Source organism: Petaurus breviceps, unplaced genomic scaffold, assembly GCF_028583685.1.
Source record: "Petaurus breviceps papuanus isolate PSGF00001 unplaced genomic scaffold, PetGlider_PUasm1.0 90919, whole genome shotgun sequence".
NCBI classification, from domain to species: domain Eukaryota; kingdom Metazoa; phylum Chordata; class Mammalia; order Diprotodontia; family Petauridae; genus Petaurus; species Petaurus breviceps.
In genome coordinates this window covers 15,881,563-15,908,015 of record NW_027187378.1, presented here as the reverse complement: position 1 = coordinate 15,908,015, position 26,453 = coordinate 15,881,563, and the positions used below count along the sequence as shown (strand labels likewise).

Here is a 26,453-nt window from a genome sequence, read left to right as displayed (position 1 = left end):
TCTCATTTAATGCTCATAGCAACACCAAGAAGCATATGCTATTATTATCCTCATTTTATAGTTTAGGAAACTGACACATCTCAAAAATAATAAACTTTTACCTGAGATTAGTAAATAATTACAAAGATTCTTCCCAGAATCTAATAGGATTTTAGTCTTTTCAGTTTACATTGTGAAATTTAGAAATTTTGGCCCCTGGAATGTAAGAATTACAGATAGGAGATATAAAAATCTCTCTCAAGGACAACTGATTATACCAATTCATCTATCAAGTCTGCTTGTTTCTGGTGGATAAACCTGCTCAAGCTGCCCAGTCTACTCCAATAATCTGATAGATAGCTTAAAGAGATAGCTTAGAAGTAATGGGCATAGATAGAGAAACTTAGAATTGTCTGTGAAACCATGGAATAAAATTGTGAATAGAGTTGGCGGAAATGTGAGAAATTACATAGGATCTGTTTCACAAAATCACACAAAATTTCAAAGTTAGAATGGACATCAAAAGCCATCGATTCCAGCCTGCACCTGAAAAAAAATTCTTCCACAATATATCCACCAAGCAGTCATGCAGTCTTGGCTTCAACATTTCCAGTGAAGGAGAATGCACTACCTCCAGAGGCAGGTAAATCCATCCATTTTTAGGATTAACTAAGTAGCTCTCATTAGTATGAATTTTGCCTTGTGTTAAACCTCATTTTATCCTTCTTTTTCCAACTCCCACATGTCAATCTGCCCTGTTAGTGCCAAATTTATCACAGTACCAGACTCCAGGGTTGCCCTTGGAGCTCAACAAACATGCCTCAGGGGACACTGGGCTTTGGAGGATGCCCACTCATCACAAGCCAAAAAAACAAAACAAAACTATACAGTAAATTCTCATAATATTAACCATTTTTTTGGAATTTCTGATGAATTATGTTTTAAATAGCTAAAAGGATAAGTGAGGGAGTTTGCTCTTTTACTGCTACTTTTCACCCATGCTGCATTGAATTGCATGTCACTATCTTAGTCAATAAATTCCAGTGCTTCCTTATCACCTCAGAGATCAAAAACAAATTCCTCTGGCATCCAAAGCTCTGCATAACCTAACAACACCCTCCCCTCTATCCCACTTTTCTCCTCTTCTTAAACTTTACTCCCTGCCATGTATATTCTGATCCAGTGAAACTGACCTCCTTCCTATTCCACAAACAAGAAATTCCATTTCTCCACTCTGGGCATTTTCCCTGGCTGTTCTCCATGCCTGAAATGTTTTCCATCTTTATTTCTGCCGACTTCAAGTCCTAACTAAAATCTCATCTTCTCGAATTCCTAACTTTTCTGTATCTGAGTATCTTCTCTTCTTCAATGATTTCGTATTCCTTTCGTGTACATAAATAACTCTTTACTTGCTGACCCTTTCCTCCAGTAGGTTTTAAGCTCCTTGAGGACAAAGATTTTTTTTTTTTTTGCCTCTCTTTGTTTCCCAATACTTGGCACAATTCCTGTAACATACTAGGCACTTAATAAATGCTTATTGGCTGACTGACCGAATTAGAACAAGAGTGGTTCGGTGGGTTATAATTGTAGTCTATAAAGGTTTGATTGTTTAGCATAGATTCATTTTACATCAACTTAAGTAGCTCCAAAATTTTTGCATAACAGAAAAATTCCTGGAAATATACTGTTCTGCTAAAACAAATAACTTTCTCTATAACAACAATATAAAGATAACTGGACTTCAATAGTTATCTGAACACATACTGAAGTGTTAATAGGGTTCAGCATATTCAATTTTATGAAATCATTCCATTTTTCAAGATAGTGTCCAGCTGACTCAAAAGAATTTGTCTTGGGACATCAAATTGTTATATATTTTAAGGGAATGTAATTGATCTTTTTTTGTTTTGTTTTTGTTTTGTTTTTTTGGAGGAGGGAAGGTAGGGCAGTTGGGGTTAAGTGACTTGCCCAAGGTCACACAAGTTTTTATGTTAAGTTTCTGAGGTCAAATTTGTACTCAGGTGCTCCTGACTCCAGGGCTGGTGTTCTATTCACTGTGCCACCTGGCCACCCCAGGGCATGTAATTTATACACAAAAAGGAATAGAGGAGTGATTTTTGAGTTCACTTTTAAATCATGAAAGGATGAAAGCACTAAAAAATGACTGGACACAAACTGGGCACAAGATTTTGCTTATAATTATTATTATTCTTTATTTGACCATTATTTAAAGTGCAATTTGGGGTTTTGTGCCAAATTACTTTGAGAGGTCACCAAAAATATGAGTGCCATTATTGGCAAAAATAAAATCTCAATCTTTTTTTTTCAAAAAGTTAACAAAACCCACCTTGGATGCAATGATGCTTCAAATGAAAATTCATGGAAACCCCAGTAAAAATTAGTTGTATCATAGCATAATTTAGACTCTGTAATATCGAGATGCCTTATGGATTTCCCTGTCTGTCCTTCTGGAACATGGTTCACTGCATACATACTTAAAACTGGAATGATAAAAGTATCAAACATGAATAGAATAATGTTTGATTACACTTTATATGAAGGTTCTGAAGTAAACCCAAATTGCTTAGTTTGTTGTTGTAGGTAACCAAAAGTCAAGTATTGACATTATCAAAATATGTATGTTTAGGACTTAAAACTATCATTAATCTCATTTACTGAGATCACTCAAGAATGTGAATGAGAATTTTGAATAATTTAGAAAGAACAAAACTTTTTGAAAATATATTAAAATTTTAAACTGCTTATATATAATTTAATTTGCATAATTTAATGATAAATCACTATACTTGACATGGGTCCATGAGTTTTGTAATATATTTTAATCATTTTTTTGATATAGAAAACCCCTTCCATCAAAAAAGAAATTGCCTAAGACCCTGTACACTCTTGGGGTAGGTAGCCTTACTGGGTACATAGTAGGTATTTAATAAATGCTTATTTATTGTTCATTAAAGCAGGACCAAGATACATTTATCTACATAATAGTCATTTGTGTACTTGAAGACATCAAACATGTTCTTTTTCTTCATTTTCTATACCTTTGAGATAAACAAATCCATTTCCTTCAACCAATCCTCATATAATATTATCTCAAAACCTTGCACTATTTTTGTTGTTCTCCTCTATACATATTAGCATATCACTGTCCTTCCTCAAATATGGTACTTAGAACCAAATACATTCCTTTAGATAGTGGGTCAGATTGCAATGGGCCTCCTTAACTTTGCATTCTCTGTATTCAAGTTTTGAATTTATACTCAAGAAAATCTGGCTTTGAAAGGACCCCAGATACTCATTAGCTATGTGATTCTGTCCAAGTCACTTAATTTGTCTAGACCCAATTTCTTTATCTGTCAGATGAAACACATTATACTTAATGACCATTAAGGTCATTACCAAGTCTAATATGATTCATGATCCTGTAACAAAAGATGCCAATAACTGGGGTAGAGCCAAGATGGCAGAGTGAAAGCAGGAACTCACCTGAGCTTGCCCATTAATTCCTGCAGTAACCTCTAAAAAGTGAATATGAATGGATTTTAGAGTGGCAGGATTCATTGGGAGACAAAGCTTGAAAGATTTCCAGCCTAGGAAAGTGAGGAAAATTGATTGGTAGGATTTGTTGCACCAAGAAGGAGGAGCACAGAGCACAGAGGGCTGCACCAGCAAGGAACAGATCATACCAGAGCTACAGCTAGCCTGGGTGAACTGACTCACCCACTGCAGGGGCAATTCCCAGACCTCTCACCACAGGATGGAGGTCTGATGGAGATGGGTAAGAGACAAGGGCAGGGCCTGTGGTAGCAGCAGCAGCTACTCCTGGGGTTATCAGCCCACAGGCTGGATTTTTTAAAATCACTTACCTGAGCTCCCAGGAGCCAACATGGTAAAGTAAATTGTAGCTGCTTTTATCCTATCTTTCACTTTGAAAAACCCTGAGAATATTGCCTAGTGTAAAATCCTGAAATAGTGGAATCAGTTGGAGGCTTAGGAAACCTGGAGGAAGGATGTGGCTGTGGCTGTGCTGAGGTGAAAGTGCAGGACTGGATGCGTTCCAACAAGTCCCATTTTAGCCAGCCAGGAGGAGATCCTATACCTCAGGGGGGTAGAGCCAGCAAGCACTAACACCAGAACCCGAGGTGTGCTTTTGCACAACCAGGGGAATCAGCAGACACCAGCGGGGTCCTGGCCACCAGCAACTGAGATGGGCATGAAAGTAGAATCCTGAAGCAGTCAGACTACTCTTCCCTACATTTCACTTTGTAAACTTCTATGTAACCCCTGGGGAAATGCAGAACGTCCTGGCCTTGGCCTCAGTCTAGACACTCAGAGGCCACAGCACACAAAGCCAATAACCAGGCCCCTAACTCCCAGCATCAAAAGCATGGGTCAGAATCCTCTGCACTCCAGAAGCAGAGATTCACTTTAAAAGTCAGGAAAGAGGCTATCACAATGGGCAAAAAGCAAATTGAGAAAAGCAAAGATTAGAGAACCCTATTATAGCGAGAGGGAAAACCAAATTCAGAAGAGGACAGCATTAACCCTATACCCACATCTGAAACCTCAAAAGGGAATATGAATTGCTCTCAAGACCAAAAATCATTATTGGAAGAACTCACCAAGGACTTTAAAAGCCAAATTAGAGAGATAGAAGATAAATTGACCAATTATCTAAAAACACAACTGACAAAATGGAAAAAAAAATTCATTGAAGAAAACAAATCCTTAAAAAGTAGCATTTGTCAAATGGGAAAGGAGGTTCAAAAATCTAACTGGAGAAAATAACTCCTTAAAGTAAAAACTGAACAAATAGAAAAGGAGGTTCAAAAACTAACTGAGGAAAAAAATTCACTGAAATTTATAATTAGACAAATCGAAGCTAATGACTCTATGAGGAATCAAGAATCAGTCAAACAAAATCTAAAGAATGGAAAAAAAAAATAGAAGAAAGATAAAGGTCTCATTTTGCACTTTATATTGAAAAAAAGAAGCCATTCATGATGAACTTAAAATCCCTCAACATTGTCCTCTACTTTCTGTTTATTTACTCAAATTTCTCTTGAATGGGTATCCATTCTTGCACCAAGGCCTACCCATTTCCACATTTCCTTGAATTCAAGTGCTCTTAACTTCTTTTCCAAGCTTCGTATATTAAAAAAATAACAAATATTTTTCATATTATTTTTAAATTTTGAGTTCCAAATTACCTTCCTTACTCCAGTATGCTCCATCCATTGAGAAGACAAGCGATAGGGGGCAGCTGGGTGGTGCAGTGAATAGAGCACCGGGCCTGGAGGCAGGAGGACTTGAGTTCATATCTGACCTCAGACACTTAACACAAAAACCAGCCATGTGACCTTGGGCAAGTCACTTAACCGCACTTGCCATTCAAAATGCAAAAAAAAAAGAAGACAAGCAATATGATACCCCTTATACATGTGAAATCATACAAAATGTATACCCATACTAGCAATGCTGCAAAAAAAGCAAGAAAAATAACTGAAAATATGCTTCAATCATCACTCAAAGTTCATCAGTTCTCTCTCTCGAGATAGCATTTTTTCACTCATGAGTCCTTTGGAATTGTCACAGATCATTTTATTGATCAGAGTAGCTAATTATTTCACAATTGAGCAACATTACAATATTGTTTTTGTGCATAAAGATCTCCTAGTTCTTCCTCCTTCATTTTGCCTCAGTTCATATGTCTTCGCAGATTTTTCAGAACCTATTTTCCCTCCTCATTTATTATAGTGCCATAGTATTCCACTACAATTACATTGCCACTACTTGTTTAGCTGTTCCCCAACTGCTGGACACTGCTCAATCTCCAATTCTTTTGTCACCACAAAGAGAACTGCTATAAATAATTTTGAACATTTAGGTGTTTGTTTTTCATTTTGTTTTCACTTTTTATTTGGTCTCTTTGGAATACAGACCTCATAGTGGTATTGCTGGGTCAAAGTCTATGCAAAATTTTATAGTACTTGGGGAAGGGTTCCAAATTTTTCTCCAGAATGATTGGACCAGTTCACAACTCCATCAACAATGCATTAGTGTACCTATTTTATCCAAAGCCCCTCCAGCATTTCTCATTTTTTTTTCTGTCATCTGATAGCTATGAGGTGGTACCTTAGAGTTGTTTTTATTTGTATGTCTCAAGTCAATAGGGATTTAGTTTTTTAAATGTCACTATTGATAGTTTGATTTCTTCTGCTGAAAGAAGTTTTCTGCTTTCCTTCTAATTTTGGTCTTATTTCTTTTTCTTTCTGGAAAAAAAAACAAATCTTAAAACTTATGGAATTAAAATTATCCATTTAACTCTTGTGATCCTCTATATCTCTTGTTTGGTTAAAAAAAATCCTTTCTTAAACATAGATCTGATAATGTTTTGGTGCTCCACTAATTTATATCTAAATCATGTACCCATTTTGACCTTATCTTGGTAAATATTGTGAGATATTAGTCTATGCCTTGTTTCTGCCAGCCTGCTTTTCAGGTTCCTCAGTACTGCTTTTTTTTTTTTTAATAAGCCATGTCTGAGTAACTTTATTTAAGATTCAAGTGAAAGTGATACCCAACAGAATATGGCACAGACATCAAAAACTAACTTAAAAAAATTTTTTTTTGTATAAAACAAGCCCAAATTTTAATGCAAACATTCAAGGAAACTCTTAATTTTCTAAAATAAACATGTCAGTACTGGCCTTCCCAAAAGCTGAACCAGCTCAATAAATCAGGGACACCGTTATCAACTCTCAACTTCTTCTTGGCTGCTAAAGGAACTACTAGCTTAATTTTTTTTACCTTAAGTTTTTTATCTGCACTTGTATTCACTGCTCACAATTTAGTATTCATCTTTTAATTCATTCAAGTTGTGAGTTTGCCTGAATTATCCTAATCATCTTACACTACACCCAGTCTTTAGGGAAATATGCTACATGCTACAGCAAGGAAGAAAGTAATCATTTTATTCTTCTAGCCCCTGGTAACCCACTATGTTCTTGAAATGATGTCTAAATTAATTTTAACATAGCATTAGGGCTCTTTCCTTTTCTGTAGTGTTATCTATGTTCAGATTTTTGAACTGAGGCTAAATATATAGCCCTGAAATAAATTATCAGTACATCCAACTGTAAAATCACTTATCAAAACTACAAGTAATAGTATAAGCTAATACCCTTCTCATCATACAGTAAGAAAACTGTATTTCCCTTTTAACACTCATGAGGTTTCTTAGTCTACAAAATGCCAGTCAGCACTGCTTTTTCAAAGAGTGAGTTCTTGCCCCAAGAGCTTGGATCTTTATGTTTTTCAAACATTAGATTACTATGGTAATTTATTCATATATATTGTATACCAAATCTATTCCACTGATCAGCCACTATATTTCTTATCCAGTACTTGATTATTTTTATTTTTTTATTTTATTTATTTTATTTTTTAAGCAATCGGGGTTAAGTAACTTGTTCACGGTTACATGGCCAGTTATTTCTGGGTGTGGTGCTGAGTGTCTGAGCCCGGGATTTGATCTCCAGGTCGTCCCAACACTGGAGCCCATGCTCTTACTCACTGAGCCACCTGGCCACCCCTAAGCAATTGGGGTTAAGTAACTTGCTCAAGGTTACATGGCCAGGTGTTTCTGGGTGGGTGCTAAGCGTCTGAGCCCGGGATTCCATCTCCAGGTCATCCTGACACTGGAGCCGGTTCTCTTACTCGCTGTAAGAGAGTGCCGCCCCTTTGATTGTTTTTTATGATTACTGCCTAGTAATATAGTATGAAATCTGGTGATGCTAGGTTATCTTTCTTCATTTTTTCATTGATTTCCTTGTTATTCTTGATCTTTTCTTTTTTCTTTTTTTGTCATTTTTCAAATGCTTTATTAACTTCTGATTTATATCATTCATTTCTGCCAGATGTTGAATTACAATTTCCCTCCCCATTTTCCCCCTATCCACCACCTCAAAATAGCAGTCCTACAGGATATCCCCTCCTCCATTCTGCTCTCTCTCATATCTTCTCCCATACCCCCTTTGATTTTTCCAGTAGGGAAAGTAGGTCTCTATGCCCCATTGCCTGTATATCTATCTTATGTCTCAATTACATGTAAAATAGTATTAACAATAGTATATATTTAAACATTTGATTTTAAAACTTTGGATTCCAGATTCATTCCCTTCCTCCCTTGTCACCCACCCTTACTGGGAAGATAAGCAATTCAGTATAGGTTGTACATATATAGCTAATGCAAAATATTACCATAGTGGATATATTGTAAAAGACTGACTATATTTCCCTCCCTCCTATCCCGCCTCCCACTAGTTCTATTCTCTACTTTGATCCCAAGACTTTTCAAAAGTGGGTTCTTCCAGCTTCCCTTCCCCCAAGCCTGCCCTCCCTTCCATCATCCCCCCTCTCATCCCCTTCCCCCCTACTCTCTTGTAGGGTGAGATGCCCTATTTAGTGTCTGTCATTCTCTCCCCAAGCCAAATTCAATGAGAATAAGGTTGACCTATTCCCTTTTGCCTTCCTATTCTTCCCCTCCATTGTAACCATTTTCCCTTGCCTCTTCTATATGAGATAGTTTACCCCATTCTGTCTCTCCCCATCTCCTCTCATTATGTTCCTGTCTTACCTCTTGATTTCACCTTTTAAGTATCAACCCTTCCTATTAAATTGGTCCTGTGCCCTCTATGTATACCTGTAAACATATATACACATATTCACATATGTATTCAAATGCCAATATACCCTCCGATATAGACATTATATATATATATATATATATATATATATATATATATATATATATATTCCCTTCTACTATTTTCATACAGAGAAAAGTTTCATCAATTATATTTATCATTTTTCCATGTAGAAATGTAAATAGTTCAACTTTGATAAGTTCCTTATGATTTCTTTTCACTGTTTAGTTTCTCATGCTTCTCTTGCTTCTTGTATCTGAATGTCATATTTTCTATTCAACTCTGGGTTTTTCATCAAGAATACTTGAAAATCCTCTATTCCACTGAATGACCATATTTTCCCCTGAAACATGATACTCAGTTTTGCTGGGTAGGTGACTCTTGGTTTTAATCCCAGCTCCTTTGCCCTTCAGAAAGTCATTCCAAGCCCTTCAATTCCTCAGTGTAGAAGCTGCCAGATCCTGTGTTATCCTGATTGTGTTTTCACAATATTCAAATTGTTTCTTCCTGGCTGCTTGTAATATTCTCTCCTTGATCTGGGAATTTCAGAACCTGGCTATAATATTCCTAGGAGTTTTCTTTTTGGGATCTTTTTCAGGAGGTGATTGGTGGATTCTTTCAACCTCTATTTTGCCCTCTGGTTCTAAAACATCAGGGCAGTTTTCCTTGAGAATTTCTTGGAGGATGATTTCTAGGTTCTTTCTTTAATCATGGCTTTGAGGTAGTCCAATACTTTTAAAATTATCTCTCCTGGATCTATTTTCCAGGTCAGTGGTTTTTCCCATGAGATATTTCATATTGCCTTCTATTCTTTCATTTGTTTGGATCTGTTTAACAGCATCTTGATTTTTCATAAAGCCACTATCTTCCATTTGCTCCAACCTAATTCTGAAGCCATGATTCTCCTCATTGAACTTTTGAGATTCTTTTTCCATCTGGAAAATTTGGCTTTTTAAGGCATTCTTCTCTTCATTGCTTTTTTGAGCCTCTTTTGCCATTTGAGTTAGTCTGTTTTAACAGGCTGTTGACTCTCATTTCATAATTTTCTTACATTGTTCTCATTTTTCTTCCCAATTTTTCCTCCACTTCTTTCATTTGCTTCTTAAGGTCCTCTATGGCCTGTAACCAGTTCGTATTTTCCTTTGATGTTTTTGGTGCAGGAGTTCTGACTTCATTGTCTTCCTCCTGTTCCATGCTTTGATCCTTTTTGTCCCCAAAATAGGAGTCTAATGTTGGATTGCTCTGCTTGGTGTGCTTCCTTTGCCTGGTCATGTCACCATTGAATCACTTGACCCCTGGGCTATTTGCCACAGTAGGACTCTGCCACCAGATAGGGGAACTTCATTACAAATGCTGGGGTTTTCTCAGCTGCCTGAGTTATTAGTTGGGTGCCCTCTCTGAAGCCTCCACGTGCTCTGCCAAGCTCACACACCCTAGAAACTCCACCCTAGACCGCTATCCAGATCCAAGCAGGTTAATGCAAGAGTGAATACCCCTCAGACCAGTCGCTTGGTCCCCCTACACTCTGCAAGCCAGGAGCTGTAGGTGCCACATGGGGGTGGCTGTGCTGCAGCCCTCTGTGGCTTCTTGCCCCGGGGGCAAAAGCCAACACATTCCCAACGACTGGGTCCCAATTTCCACAATGCACTGACTTCTCACTTTGTCCTCAGCATTTATGTGTTGATAATTCTGGATCGTCACAGCTGGTGGTGATCTGGAGTCCCTTCAGGAGATGGTTGGTCAGGCTTACCCTAGGGCTAAAACCTTGGCAAGGGGCTGGGCTCAGCTCCCAGAGCGCTGTCCTGGCCCATTCCTGCCAGCCTGCTGGGTGGTCCTCAGTGGGAGGACTGTGTCATTTTGTGGATTCTGTAGCTCCAAGTTTGTTTAGAGTCCCCTTTTACATGAATTGGAGGTGGTAGGAGCTGGAGTAGCACAGAGGTACTGTTACTACTCCCAATCTTTTATTTTTCTAAATAAATGTTTTTTTTTTAGTTTTATGAAATATTTCTTTGGTAGTTTTACTAATATGAATGCTCGTGGTTTGCTAGTTTTTTTAGACTACCAATCTAACTTGTCTTCTCATTGGTCTGACAAAGGAGGAACATTTTCATAGACTCATTAGCTATAGCATTTGAATAGATGTTCACCAAAAGCACACTTTTGCAAATTTTGGGTACCCAGTTTGAGGTGGGTTTCATCTAAATTGGGATTCATCTAAAATTTTAAGATTTCCAACTTGAAAAGGACCTTTGTCTTTGGAAATGATTAGAGCTAGAAGGAGATTCTGAAGTCATCTAGTCTAACATCCTTATTTTATAGATGAGGAAACTGAATCTTACACCAGTCAAGTCACTATTTGCCAAAGGTAATAGCTAGAAATTGACCTTAACTCTGGTCCTTTAGACTTTCAGCCCTGGCTTCATGCTACTACATAAACTGATTTATTCTTTCCTCAAAATGAAAGTGATGTTTCCAACCTCTCTTTCCAATACATTTTGTTACAAACTTTTAAAAAGTAAAAAGTTCACTTCAAGCAGAGATTTACTTGACCTTTCTCCCAAACTACTCCAGATACCTGTAAAAAAATTACTCTAAACAAATTCTAGAGCAGCAGAACCCACAAAATGACAGAGTGAAGTAAATCTCTAGCCCAAGACAACCTGGAAGATCAACAGGAAAGGTATATTGCACTGGAATGGGAATGGAGCACAATCTGGCATGGGCTGTGCCAGCACATACAGGGCCAGAGCAGGCCTCAGGGGACTGAATCACTGGCACCTCTGGCAGGTTCCAGTCTTCTCAACCCACAAATGCCAAAGACAGCATAGAAGGTCAGTGGGAAAACTCTGTGGGACCTGGGTGAAAGAGGAATACAGTTTAGCTGGAGTGTGACCCCAGCGTTGGGGCAGCAGAGGTGGTGGCGGGCAGCAGCAGCAGCAATAGCTGCTTCTGAACTTCTGGACACATAGATGGTGGGGGATCAAGTGGCTGATACAAAACCCCTAAAACCTGGGACAGTACACTCACTTCTACCTCCAACCCCACTTGAAGCAGAGTCCTACTATGGAAAAGAGTTATAAAGTCAAGTGTTTGGCTGGGAAAATGAGAAAACAGCATTAAAAAAACCCTCAGACTATAGAATTTAATTTTGGTGACAAAGAAGATAAAAACAATACAACCAAAAGTTCCTGCATCAAAAACCTCCAAGAAAAATATGAATTGGTTGCAGGCCATTGAAGAGCTCAGAAAGGATTTTGAATATCAAGTAAGAGAAGTAGAGGAAAAAAAATCTAAAGAGAAATCAGAGTGATACAAGAAAATCATGAAAAACAAGTCAACAGCTTGCTAAAGGAGACCCAAAAGATACTGAAGAAAATACCTTAAAAAAATAGAGTAACCTTAATTACAAAAGAAGTCCAAAAATTCAATGAGGAGTATAATGTTTTAAAAAGCAGAATTGGCCAAATCAAAAAGGAGTTTAAAAAGCTCACTGAAGAAAATAATTCCTAAAAAAATTAGAATGGAGCAAATGTAAGCTAATTACTTTGTGAAAAATCAAGAAATTATAAAACAAGACCAAAAGAATGAAAAAATAGAAGACAATGTGAAATATCTCATTGGAAAAACCACTGACCTGGAAAATAGATCCAGGAAAGATAATTTAAAAATTATTTAACTACTTTGAAAGTCATTCTCAAAAAAAAAAAAGAACCTAGACAACATTTTTCAAGAAATTATCATGGGGTGTGGCTAGGTGGCTCACTGAGTAGAGCAACAGCCCTGGAGACAGGAGGACCTGAGTTCAAATCCTGCCTCAGACCCTTAACACACAAAAAAACTAGCCATGTGACCTTGGGCAACTCACTTAACCACAATTGTCCTACCTTCCCCTCCAAAAAAAGCAAAAAATAAAAAAAAATAGAAATTATCATAGAAAACTGCCCTGATATTCTAGAACCAGAGGGTAAAGCAGAAAATAAAATAATCTACCATTTACCTTTTGAAAAAGATTCCAAAAGGAAAACTCCCAGGAGTATTGTAGCCAAATTTCAGGGCTCCAAGGTCAAGGAGAAAATATTGCAAGCAGTCAGAAAGAAACAATTTGAGTACTATGTAAATACAATCAGAATAACACAAGATCTAGCAGCTTCTACATTAAAGGATCAAAGCACTTTGGAATACTATAATCTGGAGATCAGAGGAGTTAGGATTAAAACCAAGAATTACCTACCCAGCAGAACTGAGTGTAATACTTCAGGGGGACAAATGAAAATTCAATGAAATAGAGGACTTTCAAGCATTCTTGATGAAAAGACCAGAGCTGAACAGAAAATTTAACTTTCAAATACAAGAATCAAGAGAAACATGTAAAGGTAAGCAGGAAAGAGAAAGCATATTTAAACTTATTAAGGTTGAACTGTTTACATTCTTACATAAAAAGATATTTGTAACTCATGAAACCTTTTTCAGTATTAGGGTAGTTGGAAGAAATATAGCTAGATAGATAGCACAGGGTGAGTTGAATATGAAGGGATGATATATAAAAAATAAAATTAAGGGGTGAGAGAGGAATATATTGGGAGAAGGAGAAAGGGAGAGAAAGAATTGGGCAAATTATCTCACATTAAAGAGGCAAGAAAAAGTTTTTAGAATGGAGGGGAAGAGGGAGGCAGTAAGAGGGAATAAGTGAACCTTACTCTCATAAAATTTGACTTAACAAGGAAATAACATACAATCTCAATTGGGTACCTTACCCTACAGGAAAGTAAGGGGGAAGGATGTAAGGGTTGAGGAATGATATAAGGGAGGGCAGATTGGGGGAGGGGGTAGTTAGAAGCAAATACATTTGAAAAGGGACAAAGTCAAAGGACAAAATTGAATAAGTGGGGGGGATAGGATGGAGGGAAATATAGTCTTTCACAACATAACTCTAATGGAAGTGTTTTGCATGACTACACATGTATAAACTATATTGAATTGCTTGCTTTCTCAATGAGGATGGGTGGGGAGGGAAGAAGGGAGAAGATCTAGAACTCAAAGTTTTAAAAACTAAAGTTAAAAATAGTTTTTACATGCAACTAGGAAATAAGATATACAGACAATGGGGTATAGAAATCTATTTTGTCCTACAATAAAGTAAGGGGGAAGAAGAAAAGGAGGGGGGTAATATAAGGGAAGACAGACCAGGGGAAGGGGTAATCAAAATGCATGCTATCTCAGAGTGGGGGGAGGGGAGAGATGAGGAGAAAATGTGGAACTCAAAATCTTGTGGAAATAATGTTAAAAGTTATAATTTAATTAATTAGCAATTTTTAAAAAGTAAAAAGTCCATTAGGCTTTGTAGCTAGAACCATAATGCAATATTCTTATAGAGTTATTATAGGCAGTCCATACCAATTATGCAGTAGCCTATACTATTTTATTTGAGGTCCTATAAAACCATATCTTCACAAGAATGACTCCTTTACTGGCAAACATGATATGACATCTCTTACCTTGCTTGAAATTTCAACCATTTAATTCAACAATGGTTTAGACAATAAAGGTGGAAGAGACACCCATTAATATTCATAGTGACCTGAGAATTCTCCTGTGAAATTTCCTATGAACATGGACTAATTTATCTGATTAGCTTAACACGTTGTGATCTAAGTAGATGTGATTAATTTTGTCATGTAAAAGGAAGATAGTGCAGAAGTAATTAACTGGCAAATGAGCTGGACCATGTTTGAAAAGCCTGAGAATTAAAATAAAAACCAAACCCTACAATCAGGGAAAAGGGACATCAAAGAGTACTCTCTTTCTCTCTCATGTAAGCAAAAAGAAATGAACTTACTTTGAAATTACAGTAGGGATGAGTCTTATTCTAGTGTTCTTCAATGATTCTCCTTCCATTGCATAATGTTTATTAAGGAGAACATGAGGAATAGAACTTAAGGTTCTCTTATAGCACCAGTGAAACCTTTAATTGGGCAATTAATCTTTAATAGTTGAACTTGGGCATTTCATGAAGATTACAAAATATAATACTCACTATAGGGTATTAAAGGGAGAATTTGATGTTTATTGATTAAACATTACACATGTTAAAAATTAAAGTTATTTTCTTCCAACACATAGTCAGATTTTACATTTCTCAGTTCTTCAGATGCTTATACCCACATTTCTTTCCCCAAAGCAGATGAGTTATCACTATGAATCCACCAAGTCAGATTCCTAAAATCTCCTGTGGGAAAAAATCCTCTGTGCATCTGAAATAACATTTTTCCACCCTTTTGATGTTAAAAATTATAAACTCAGGGAAAATAAAAGTTTTATTTTAAAGAGAGGCTTATTGCAAAATCCTGCCTGGATAAGTCTATGTTGGTCTAAACAAGGTAATACATTTCCAAAGGGAAAATAGTTCAAATTCATGAATATGACCATTTAATACCGCATTAAAACCACCTTTCTTCTTCAGGAAAAATTCTCTCAAGAGAGAATTTTAAGTATGAGAAAGAAGTATGGGACATGTTTTTCATGCTATTTGATGAAATGCTTTACAAGCATAAAATTCATAAGATTATTTGGATATGATGTCCTCAGAGACTAGATGATGTGATTTTGACTTTTGTGGTTAACTTCAGGATAAAACAAATTATGAATAGTTACCTAATGTGAAAAAGATACAGTGCTATTTACCAACTATAATCTTTAAAAATTTATCTTTAGAAATATTGCTAAACTGAAGAACTTCCTTTATTAATCCAGTTGAGAGTGAGGGAAAGAAGGTAAGGGGTTGAGCTAGAGAGCAAAGTTCAGGGATTGGTTATTTAAAGGTAATTAAATTTCAGTCTTCCTAATTTCATAAATATTAAACATCCTCTTTGCAAAAATTTTAGACAGGAATGACTTCACTTGGGGTGAGTTCAGTTATTGGGGATAAGAGGAAGATGGGATACTGACTGTGATGGTCTATAATCCAGTTTATACACATATACATTTGTGCAAAGAAAGGAAGCAACTTTCCCTATAAAAGAATAGGGCAAAAAGTACTATTGCAATAGGAGAATGATATGGGTGCCTTCATAGCAACTGAATCTATTGAGCAGGGCTAGCCAGAGGAGAATCCTGTGAAGATGACTAGAAATCATCAAATGAACTCAACTATGAAGGACAGATGATTATTAAGTCACCAAATTCGGTAGTCATGAATACTTCTTAAGTTTGGTCCATTTTGTTTTGGTAAACACAGTTCTTTTTTATTATTACTTTTTCTTAATCTCTTGTAACAAAAGCAAAAAAATGAAGAGAAAAAATTAATTCAATAAAACCAACCAACACATCAACTAAGTCTGATGGTATATGCAATATTTCACACATATATTTCCATGCTTCTGCAAAGAAAAAAAGGAGATTCATTTCCTAACAGTCAACCTTCTTGGTCATTAGAATTAAACTTATAGGAGAGGTAGAGCCAAGATGGCAGAGTGAAAGCCGGGACTCACCCACGTTCTCCCATAAATTTCTACAGATACCTCTAAAAAGTGAATCTAAACAAATTTTAGAGAGACAGAATACACTAGGAGACAGAGTACAACAGATTTCCAGTCCAGAACAACACAGAAAGTCAACAGGAAGGATTTGTCACACTGGGAGGGGGGAATGTGGAGCCCTGAGCTACACCAGCACAGACTGGACCAAGCAGAGTGGGAGTGGACTCTGCTGAACTGAATCAGCTGCAGCAGTGGTAATTCCCAAACCTCTCAGCACAAGACAAGGGTCTTTAGAAGCTGGGTGAGAGACAAGCCCAGGGTCTGTGACAGCAGCAGCTGCTACTCCTAGGACTATCAGCCCACAGACTAGATGTTTTAAAGTCACCTACATGAGCTTCTGGGAGCTAAGATGGCAGAGCACACCATAAGTGGTCTCATCACTTCCTTGTTGACCTTGGAAAAACCCGAAGAATATTGCTGTAGGAAAAATCCTGAAATAGTGGAACCAGCAGAAGGGGTACAGCAGTCTTTTAGCCCAGGAGGCTAGGGAGATTGACAGGAAGGGTCCCTCTTTCTGTGGCTGAAGGGGAACAGAGCAGGATTGGAGGCATCCCAGCAAGCCCCACCTCAGTTTATGAGTGGGATATCCTGAGCCCCATGGGGTCGGTCGAGCTGGCAAGTGCGAACACCAGGACTCCAGGTATGTTTTTGCACAGTCAGGGGAATTTGCAGACACCAGTGCAGATGGGCGTCCACCAGCAGCTGAGCCTGCCTGAGTTCCCATCCAGAGTTGGGGAACTGGAGACCTGAAAAAAAACAGACCACCCCTCCCCCCACACTTCATGCTGTGAGTTTCAGTGTAACTCACAATGTAACTCCCCTGGGGGAGCACAGAAAGACCTGACCTTGGCTTTGGCACACACACACTGGACAGCTCCAGCTCAGCACCAGGTGAACTGCAGCATTATATAGCTTCTAACTGATAGAGCAAGAGACCACAGCACAAAAAGTTAGTAACCAGGTCCTCTCAGTACAAGAAGCATGGGACAAAACCCCCTGTACCCCAGAAAATAAACAATCACAATGGGCAAAAAGCAAATTGGAAAAGCAAAGAAGATAGAATCTTTCTGTGGAGAAAGGGAAGATCAAAATGTAAATTCGGAAGAGGACAGCATTGATGCTATACCCATACCTGAAACCTCAAAAAGGAATATGAACTGGTCTCAAGCCCAAAAAGCATTCTTGGAAGAGCTCAAGAAGTATTTTAAAATCCAAATTAGAGAGGTAGAAGAAAAATTAACAATTCTTTAAAAAAATAAAATTGACAAAATGGAAAAAAAAATATTTCACTGAAGAGAACAACTCCTTACAAAGTAAAATTGGCCAAATGGATAAGGAGATACAAAAATCTAACTGGAGAAAATGAATCCTTAAATGGAAAAAATGGCCAAATGGAAAAGGAGGTGAAAAAGCTAATTGAAGAAAAATATCATTAAAAATTAGAATGGTTAAGTAGAACCTAAAGAGGCATCAAGAATCAATCGAACAAAAACTAAAGAATGAAAAAATATGAGGTGGCTAGGTAGAGCAGTGAATAGAGTACCAGCTCTAGAGTCAGGAGGAACTGGGTTCAAATCCAGTCTCAGAAACTTAACACTTACTACCCATGTGAACTTGGGCAAGTCTCTTAACCCCAATTGCCCTGCCTTCTTCCCTGCAAAAAAAAGAATGAAAAAATATAAGAAAATGTAAAATATCTCATTGGAAATACAACTGGATGTAAAATGGATCCAGGAGAGATAATCTAAGAATTGTTGGCATACCAGAAAGTCAGGATGAAGAAAAGATCCTAGACACTATCTTCCAAGATATCAACAAGGAAAACTGCCCCGAGGTCCTAGAACCATAGGATAAAATATTTATCAAAAGAATACACCAATCACCTCCTGAAAAAGATCCCAAATTAAGTGTCAAGGAATATTGTGACCAAATTCTAAAATCATCAGGTCAAGGAGAAAATAGTGCAAGCAGTCAGAAAGAAACAATTCAAATATCATGGAACTACAGTCAGGATCACACAGGACATTACAACTTCTATAAAAGATTAGAGGAATTGGAATATGATATATCATAAGGCAAATGAGCTTAGACTACAACCAAGAATCAACTACCCAGCAAAATTGAACATAATCTTCCAGGTGAGGAGATAGACATTCAATGAAATAAAGTACTTCCAGACCTTCCTGATGAAAAGGTCAGAGCTTAATGGAAAATTTGATCTTCAAATTACAACTCAAGAGAAACATAAAAAGGTAGACAGGAAAAAAAAACAAAGAAAAAAACCTTGTTATTCAATAACAACAAAATGTTTATATCCCTATATGGAAGGATGATACTTGTTAATCTTAAGAATTGTGAATTTATTATGAAATTTAAAATGGATATAGAGAGAGGTATGGGCATGAATTAACTAATGTGATGATGAAAAAACTAATTAAGGGGTACAAAGAAATTGTAATGAGAGAAGAGGAAAGGAGGAGACAGAAAAGGGTAAATTATGTCATTTGAAGAGGCACCAAAACATAATACAGTAGAGGGAAAGGGGAGAGAGATCAGCATTGTTTGACCTTTACTCTTATTGGATTTTGTTTAAGGACAGAATAAAATACTCAGTTAAGTATAGGAGTCGAACTTATCCTACAGGCAGTGGGAGGGGAAAGGGGAAAAAAAGGGAAATGGTTGTTATAAGGGAGGGAAGAAGTAGTAAGGGAAAGAGAAACAAAAGAGAGATGGGCTGATAGAAGGGAGGGAAAATCGAGGGATGCAGTGGTCAAAATAATTACAATTATACAGTTATATATTTTATACACGTAACTAACACCTGATAACATTTATTATATGTAGAATAAGCATATAACATAATTATAATTACACATTTTCTTTAATAAAATCATCCTTTTCAATTACATTGTTGAATTAATTGTATATATATATATATAGTTTTCTTAGATCACCTTACTTCATCCTGCACTGGTTCATATAACTCACTCTATCTTCCTATGTATTCTTAATGCTCAATATTTCTTAAAAGGAAATAATATTCAATTAATACATATATCATATAATTTTCAACCATTTCCAAATCAATAAACATCTACTTTGTTTCCAGTTCTTTACTAAATGATAGCAGTTCTTACACAATAGAATTGTACTACTCTGGTTACCCAGCTCACTTTGAATGCTATTCCTTGTATTGCCCTTAGACCAAGAAATAAACCTGATCATAGCAAACCACTATGGTATTCAGCACTCCATCATGTGGCTTTGTATATTTCATTAGCTATTTTACACTAGTCCCTAGATCATCTGTCTGCTAGAAAATGACTTCAATAATATGCCTATCTAGATTACAGGCTAACACTTAACAGTATTGGAAGCAGCTTCCTGAAGCTGAAGATACATTCTTTTTTTCCCTTCTTGGAAACCACTCTCTATTGCTCTTTGCATCAGATATGAGTAGGAATAGAAAAAAAAAACTATAAGATAAGGTGCAGTCTTCATAATATATGCATTATAAGAGTGATTCATATCAATATGTATGTATTTCCACAGCACGTCCTTTATCTATTGGCCTTTGTGTTCACTAGGTGCCACTACAACTCCACTGAAAAGCATTAACAGAGCACACAATCCATCTAAATAAATCATTTTTAGTTGCAAAAAAATTCTCTAATAAGTAGCAGAAGCAACAACTTATCATGATGGAGTAAAGATGCAGTTTTTCTGCAGGCATTCTTACTTGAAAAATAGAGATTCATTTGGTATCCTATGCCAAACATCTGGACTCTCTCCAATATATCTCAAAAAGATTATGGGAAGGGGCTTGAGAAGTCCTTCCCACTCCTAACATACAATCTGCTGCTCAAAATTCACTGAAATGAAGGCAGTGTCAGGAGGAAAACATTATCCATCAAATATTGAATGTACCCAACCACATCAGAGGCAAGATCAGCAGGGTGATGAATGACTATTTCAGCAATTTATGCACCCTCAGCTAACAGAAAGGTCACCAAATCACCATTAACAATCCAAAATATCTTCAAGTTTAAGAGCATCCACACCTCATCCAGACTGCATACTTTCCAAGGTTCTAATACACTGGTTATTTTTTGAAAGATGTAAACTTTGTTCCCATGTGTGTCATACAAAGTCAAGAAGAAACTATCAGAGCTTTCCAAAGAGAGAGACTTGAAGCAGATTTTTAATGCATACAACTTCTGGCTAATATACATACATACATACATACATACATACAAACACAAAATCAGAGACTCTGACAAAAAGGCAAAAGAAGGATGTATGCATGCTTAGTCAATATTGAACAGGAAAAGTCAAACAATTATGAATTTTATCCACAAAACACTTGTCCAACACATCTTTGCATCAAGTGGAGAATCAGGAAGTAAACTAGCTCAGTTTGTAGATATGTTATATGAGTTTTGTTATGTGGCAACCTTATATGGGTCATAAATAAAGTATTATTCCTTTTTTTCCCTTCCCCCATCGTATTTTCCTTTAAAAGGTAGCAGAGCAGGGAATTTTTATTCAAAGGATCAAGGAATAGAATATTATAAGCGTTTATTAAGTAATTCATATGTTTCAGGTACTATGCTAAGTACAAGTATTATCTCATTCAATTATAGATTTAAACATGGGGAAGTGCCTTCACCTATTTCATCCCCCTCCTTTTAGAGAAGATGAAACTGAAGCCCCAGAAGGTTAAATTAATTCCACAGGGCATATAAGAAGTGATTGGCAGAGCAAGGGACTGGAACCCAGATTTTTTATTCTAAATCCAAGATCATAGCTTATGATTTCTCTTTTGGTCAGTTCTTAGCTAAGTAATTCCTGTGCAGCTATGCTGCCCTGCATCTTACTTGTTTCTGGAGTCACAGTAAACTTCAGACTCATTGGGATTCAATGTCAGACATTACAGAGGTTATGTATAACTGCCTGAACAACTACAACAGGCCAACGTGTAGCAGAGTACAATTTTATAGTTTTTCAGGAGTCCACAACAACCCCCAGTTGGTCAATTTGAGTACTTTTGTTTACTCATAAGTTGACCTAAGTTTATCCATAAGGAATATTCTTTTTTTAGGGAATCAAGAAAAGTTGACTGATGTCCCAAGGGTAAACCTTAGTCTTTCAAACAGAATTAAGGGTGGTGGAATAGGGAAGGCAGGTCTGGAGAGAATTCCCCCACCATCCAGATTGATTGTTTAAAAATTAGAAGCACTATAGTGTTAAAATATATTTGGTAGACATTTAGTTTACTGTAGGCCAAGTTAGTCTATTTGTCCAATTAATTATTCCAAAGAAGCTCCTTGATTCAAATCATACTTTAAAAAATGAGTATTCTTCTGACATTATTGTATATCTACAAACTGTGGAATACCACAATTTTAGAAGAATCCAAATTGTAGGTAGCATAAAGGGCAATATACAGATGCATGAGAAGTATGAGTAGGCTGCAGTATATTATCACCTAAGAATTATGTGTGAAAACTTACATAAGGGATAGATAACATATATATATGGAAAAAATAGTGTTCCTAATGCAACAAGAGTAAGGGATAAAAATTGGCATCTTGCATCTTCTACTCATTCTAAAAGATGCTGAAAGACCCAAATGGAGGCTTCCAACATGTTGGGCAAATCATCTTTATATGATTTGAGGTAATGATAAGAACTTTGAAGGATTAGACATGAAAATTGCACTAGTGTAGTATGTCCTTACATTGATTAAGACCATGGAAACAGCAAAGTATTGAAGTTCTAGGCTTGAAACTGCTTAACAAAGACTCCTTTGTACATGGTGCTCTTATAAGTATTTTTCCCACAGGAAGATGATGCCACTGATCCATCATGAGTAAAGCCTATGCTTTTAGTCATTCCTAAAATGGCATTATGATTCATACTTACTAGTTCCCTCTTGAGACCAAGGACATGCATTTGCAGCATCACTGGCTGAAGTTTGAGGTCTACTCTATGACCATTGACTAGAACAAAGATGACAAGGCTAAAACACATGCCTAATTGCATTAGCATAAGCGAACTAAGTGTTCCTGAAGTTGCTGACTTCCAAACCTGCTAATTGCCAAAAATACCATCTACTCATTTATCTAACTGACCTTTAAGGCCTAGAGCAATGTACCAAGTTTTATTTAGAGCCAGAAAGAAGAAGACAATTTGTTTGAAATGATCACCAATGACTGAAACAGGGGTGATGTCACTCCCAATAGCAGTCATCTCATGAGAAGTTGGCTTCTCCCATTTGGAAGTGGTAGAGCTACAGTTGATAAAAGCAAGAAACATGCTTGATGTTTGCTGCTGCTTTAAAAATCCTGATCCTCTCTCTTGCTTGTGGAGTCCATTACACTATGATATCTATGAGAGTGAAAGGTAGAGAGAGAGAGCTTGTGTTTGTACCCATTCATAGGACTAGTCTATCAAAGTTATTATGAAGTCCATTTGCTCCTCATTTCTAACAGCACAATAGTATTCTATTACATTCATATACCACAACTTATTTAGCCATTCTCTAATTAATAGGCATACCCTTGATTTCCAGTTCTTTGCCACGACAAAAAGAGTTGCTATATATATTTTTGTATATGTGGGTCCTCTTCCCACTTGTATGGTCTATTTGGGATATAGCCCTAGAAGTGTTATTGCTGGGTCAAAGGATATGAACTATTTTATAGCCCTTTCAGCATAAATCCAGATTATTCTACAGAATGGTTGGATCAGTTTACAAGTTTGCCAACAATGCAATAATGTTCCAATTTTTCCACATCCTCTCCAGCATTTATTATTTTTCTGTTTTGTCATCTTATCCAAACTGACTGGTGAGATGTGGTACCTCAGAGTTGTTTTGATCTGCATTTCTCTAGTCAATAGTGATTTAGAGCATTTTTCATATGCTTATAGATATCTTTAATTTCTTCCTCTGTAAACTGCCTGTTTGTATCCTTTGACCATTTATCAATTGGGGAATGACTTGTATCTTTATAAATTTGACTCAGTTCTCTGTATATTTTAGAAATAAGGCCTTTATTAGAGACATGGTTGTAAAAATTCTCTCCCAATTTTCCACTTCCCTCCTAAAATTGGCTACATCAGCTTTATTTGTACAAAAACTTTTCAGTTTAATGTAATCAAAGTTATCCATTTTGCATTTTATGATGTTCTCTTTCTCTTATTTGGACATAAATTCTTCCCCACTCCATAAATCTGAGAGGGAAACTATTCCTTGCTCTCCTAGATTTCTTACAATATCAGCCTTTATATCTAGATCATACACCCAGTTAGACTTCATTTTGGCATACAGTGTAAGATATTGGTCTATGTTCAGTTTCTGCCATACTATTTTTGATAGGATTCCACTATTGATAACTCCACCCTTCATCTGATAATCCACCTGTGCATTCACAGGATTCAGAGCCAGATCTTAGCTATTTTTTCAACACTATATAAATCAATAATCATTCACAACTTATGATATATGTGAGATGGTATCTCAGAGTTACTTTGATTTGCCTTTTTCTAATCAATAGTGATATAAAGAATTTTTCATAGGAATATAGAGTTTAATTTCTTCTGAGAATTCACTGTTTATATATTCTGGCCATTTATTAATTGGGGAATGGCTGTTATTTTTTTCTTTTAAAATTGTTTTAGAATCAAGGGAAAGAACTCAAATACAGAGTAGAGAAAAACAAAAATGCACCTTAAACTTTAATATTGGAACTTAAATGCAAAGTAAGAAAGGAAAGAAAAGCATGTCACATACATAGAAGAACATGAGAGAGGATTCAAAACATGTAACAATAAATTTTCACTTCAAGAAAACCTATATGATAAATAATACTCATTGTGTTGAGAATTGTCCATCTTTTCTTTGCTTCCTTGTGAGTTTTCTTTTGTTCTCTACTGTGCACTTTTTTATTTTGCTCTTTTTCCCCTTCTCCCACACCCGCAAAAGGCTACAATAAAGTTTGGTTTTATATACACACACATATGAATATATAGATATATATAGACATATACTTTCCCAAACATATTCTACTCCTAGTCTTTGTTTTTACGTTTGTGCATATCTCTTATTTCCTATCCATCCCATTATGTATATATGTGACTTTCAGAAAATCTTTGGATAGATGGTAGAATATAGGTAGGGATATAGATATAGATATAGATAAAGAAATTTGTTGGTTAATAGTATTTTTTATTTTTTTGTATTAAAATCCAAGATTTTATTCTGCAACTTTCATGTTTTCCCCTCATTCAGAAATGTCAGTGATCTCAAAATTGTATTGGCTTCATTATGGTCTCTACTACATCTACTTAATTCAATGTGTTTACTTTCTCCCATCTTTATCATCTTTATTGCTAGTTCTGCTTCCTTAGTAAACACATCCAAGACTCTGATGTCAAAGTCCAAGTGAGGTAATTCCCTTCTCCTTTATGAAGAAAACCATTTATTAAAATTATTTTTTCAAAAATTTCCAGTTATTTTTCATGTATCATCCTTGAATGCTCTTGCATTGATTTTGCTTAGTTATCATTCCAAGCTTTCTTTAAAAATTTCTTTATCCGCCACTGATTTTCTCTGCCTTATGAGACAATTAGAAGCCAAGCCTTAAGAAGATTAAAGGGTTAAAAATGTACTAAGTACAAAAAGTCAGGGCAAGATATTCATCCAGTCCAAGACAGATTAAAAGATCAAAAGTAAAGATTTATGAAATAGGTGTTGAGGCTAAACCAAAGGCCACATGGATAAAGTGGTGGTGGCAATAGAAACAGCAACAGCTTTGAGACCTCTCAAATCGGAGATAGGAAGGGAACCTGGCAATTGGTCAGAAAGAGATGAAGGGGGATGCCTGTACTATCACTGGATATATGACCAAATTCTTAAAAAAAACCAGAATTGGCCAAATGGAAAAAGAGGTACAAAAGCTCACTGAAGAAAAGATTGACTTAAAAGTTAGAAGGAGGCAAGCGGAAACTAATGACCCTATATGACATCAAGAAACAGAAAAACAAAGTCAACAGAATGAAAAAAAAGAAGAAAATATAATTGGGGAAAGTAACCTAGAAAGTAGAGTGAGGAGAGATAATTTTATAATTATTGGACTACCCAAAACCCAGAAGGAAAGAACCTAGATACTGAATTTCAAGAAATTATAAAGGTAAACTACCACAATAAACTTGAACCAGATAGTAAAAAGGAAATCTAAAGAATCCACAGAATAAAAGAGATAAGCAGGGGCTTCAAGGTTACTGCGGGCCCTGGGGCACTGGCTGTCCAGGCCTTGAGAGCCTGTGGCTCTGCTCGGGTGGCCACTTGGTCTATGGCGACTGGAGGAGGTATCCCTTCTGATGAGAAGCAGGCTACAAGCTTGGAGAGAGAGATTATGATGGCTGCAAGGAATGATTTAGATCCATACAATATGCTAGCCCCAAAGGCAGCTCCAGGGACTAAGGAGGAGCCCAACCTGGTCCCTTCCATCACTGACAAGCGAATAGTGGGCTGTATCTGTGAAGAGGACAACAGTGCAGTCATCTGGTTTTGGCTTCACAAAGGCGAGACACAGCGTTGCCCTAACTGTGGAACCCATTACAAGCTGGTACCCCACCAGTTTAGCCACTGAGCCCCTGAACTGGTTTTCTTGAGATGTGTTATGTTTTCTTCCCTCCAGTAAAAGACCAGCCATTTCCCTGGCACTCCCATAAAAAAAAAAAAAAAGAGATAAGCAGGAAAACTACATCTTGTTAAAAGGCACCATAGAAAATGAAGTACTATCAATACTAAATATAGCATACAAATTCTTAAAGGAAAAGTCAATGGATATAGGAGTAAATAGACACTAAAATTATACTCATCAGGAATCTCAACCTTTCCTCTTAGAGGGAGATAATCTAATCATAATATCAACAAGAAAGAAGTTAAGGAGATGAATAGAACCTCAGAAAAGTTAGGTTTGATGGACCAGTAGAAAAAACTTGGAATGGAAAAGCATAGACTGTTTTCTCAGCTCTACAGGGCAACTTCACAAAAAAAACGAACTTGTATTTGGGGCATAAAAACCTTACAAACAAAAGTAAAAATGAAGAGATATTAAATGCACCATTTTCAGACCACAATGCAATAGAATTACATTCAATTAAGAGTAGTTGAAATATAAATTAAAATTAACAGGAAACTAAA

At 36.5% G+C, this 26,453-nt stretch overlaps 1 long non-coding RNA gene and 1 pseudogene across 1 annotated transcript in view; one reads left to right on the top strand and one right to left on the bottom strand.

Annotated features, from left to right (window-relative positions):
* Positions 1 to 26,453, bottom strand: part of LOC138151781 (uncharacterized) — a 184,761-nt gene that overhangs the window by 19,260 nt on the left and 139,048 nt on the right. The window lies entirely within an intron of this gene.
* LOC138152153 (cytochrome c oxidase subunit 5B, mitochondrial pseudogene) lies at positions 16,590 to 25,998 on the top strand (annotated as a pseudogene).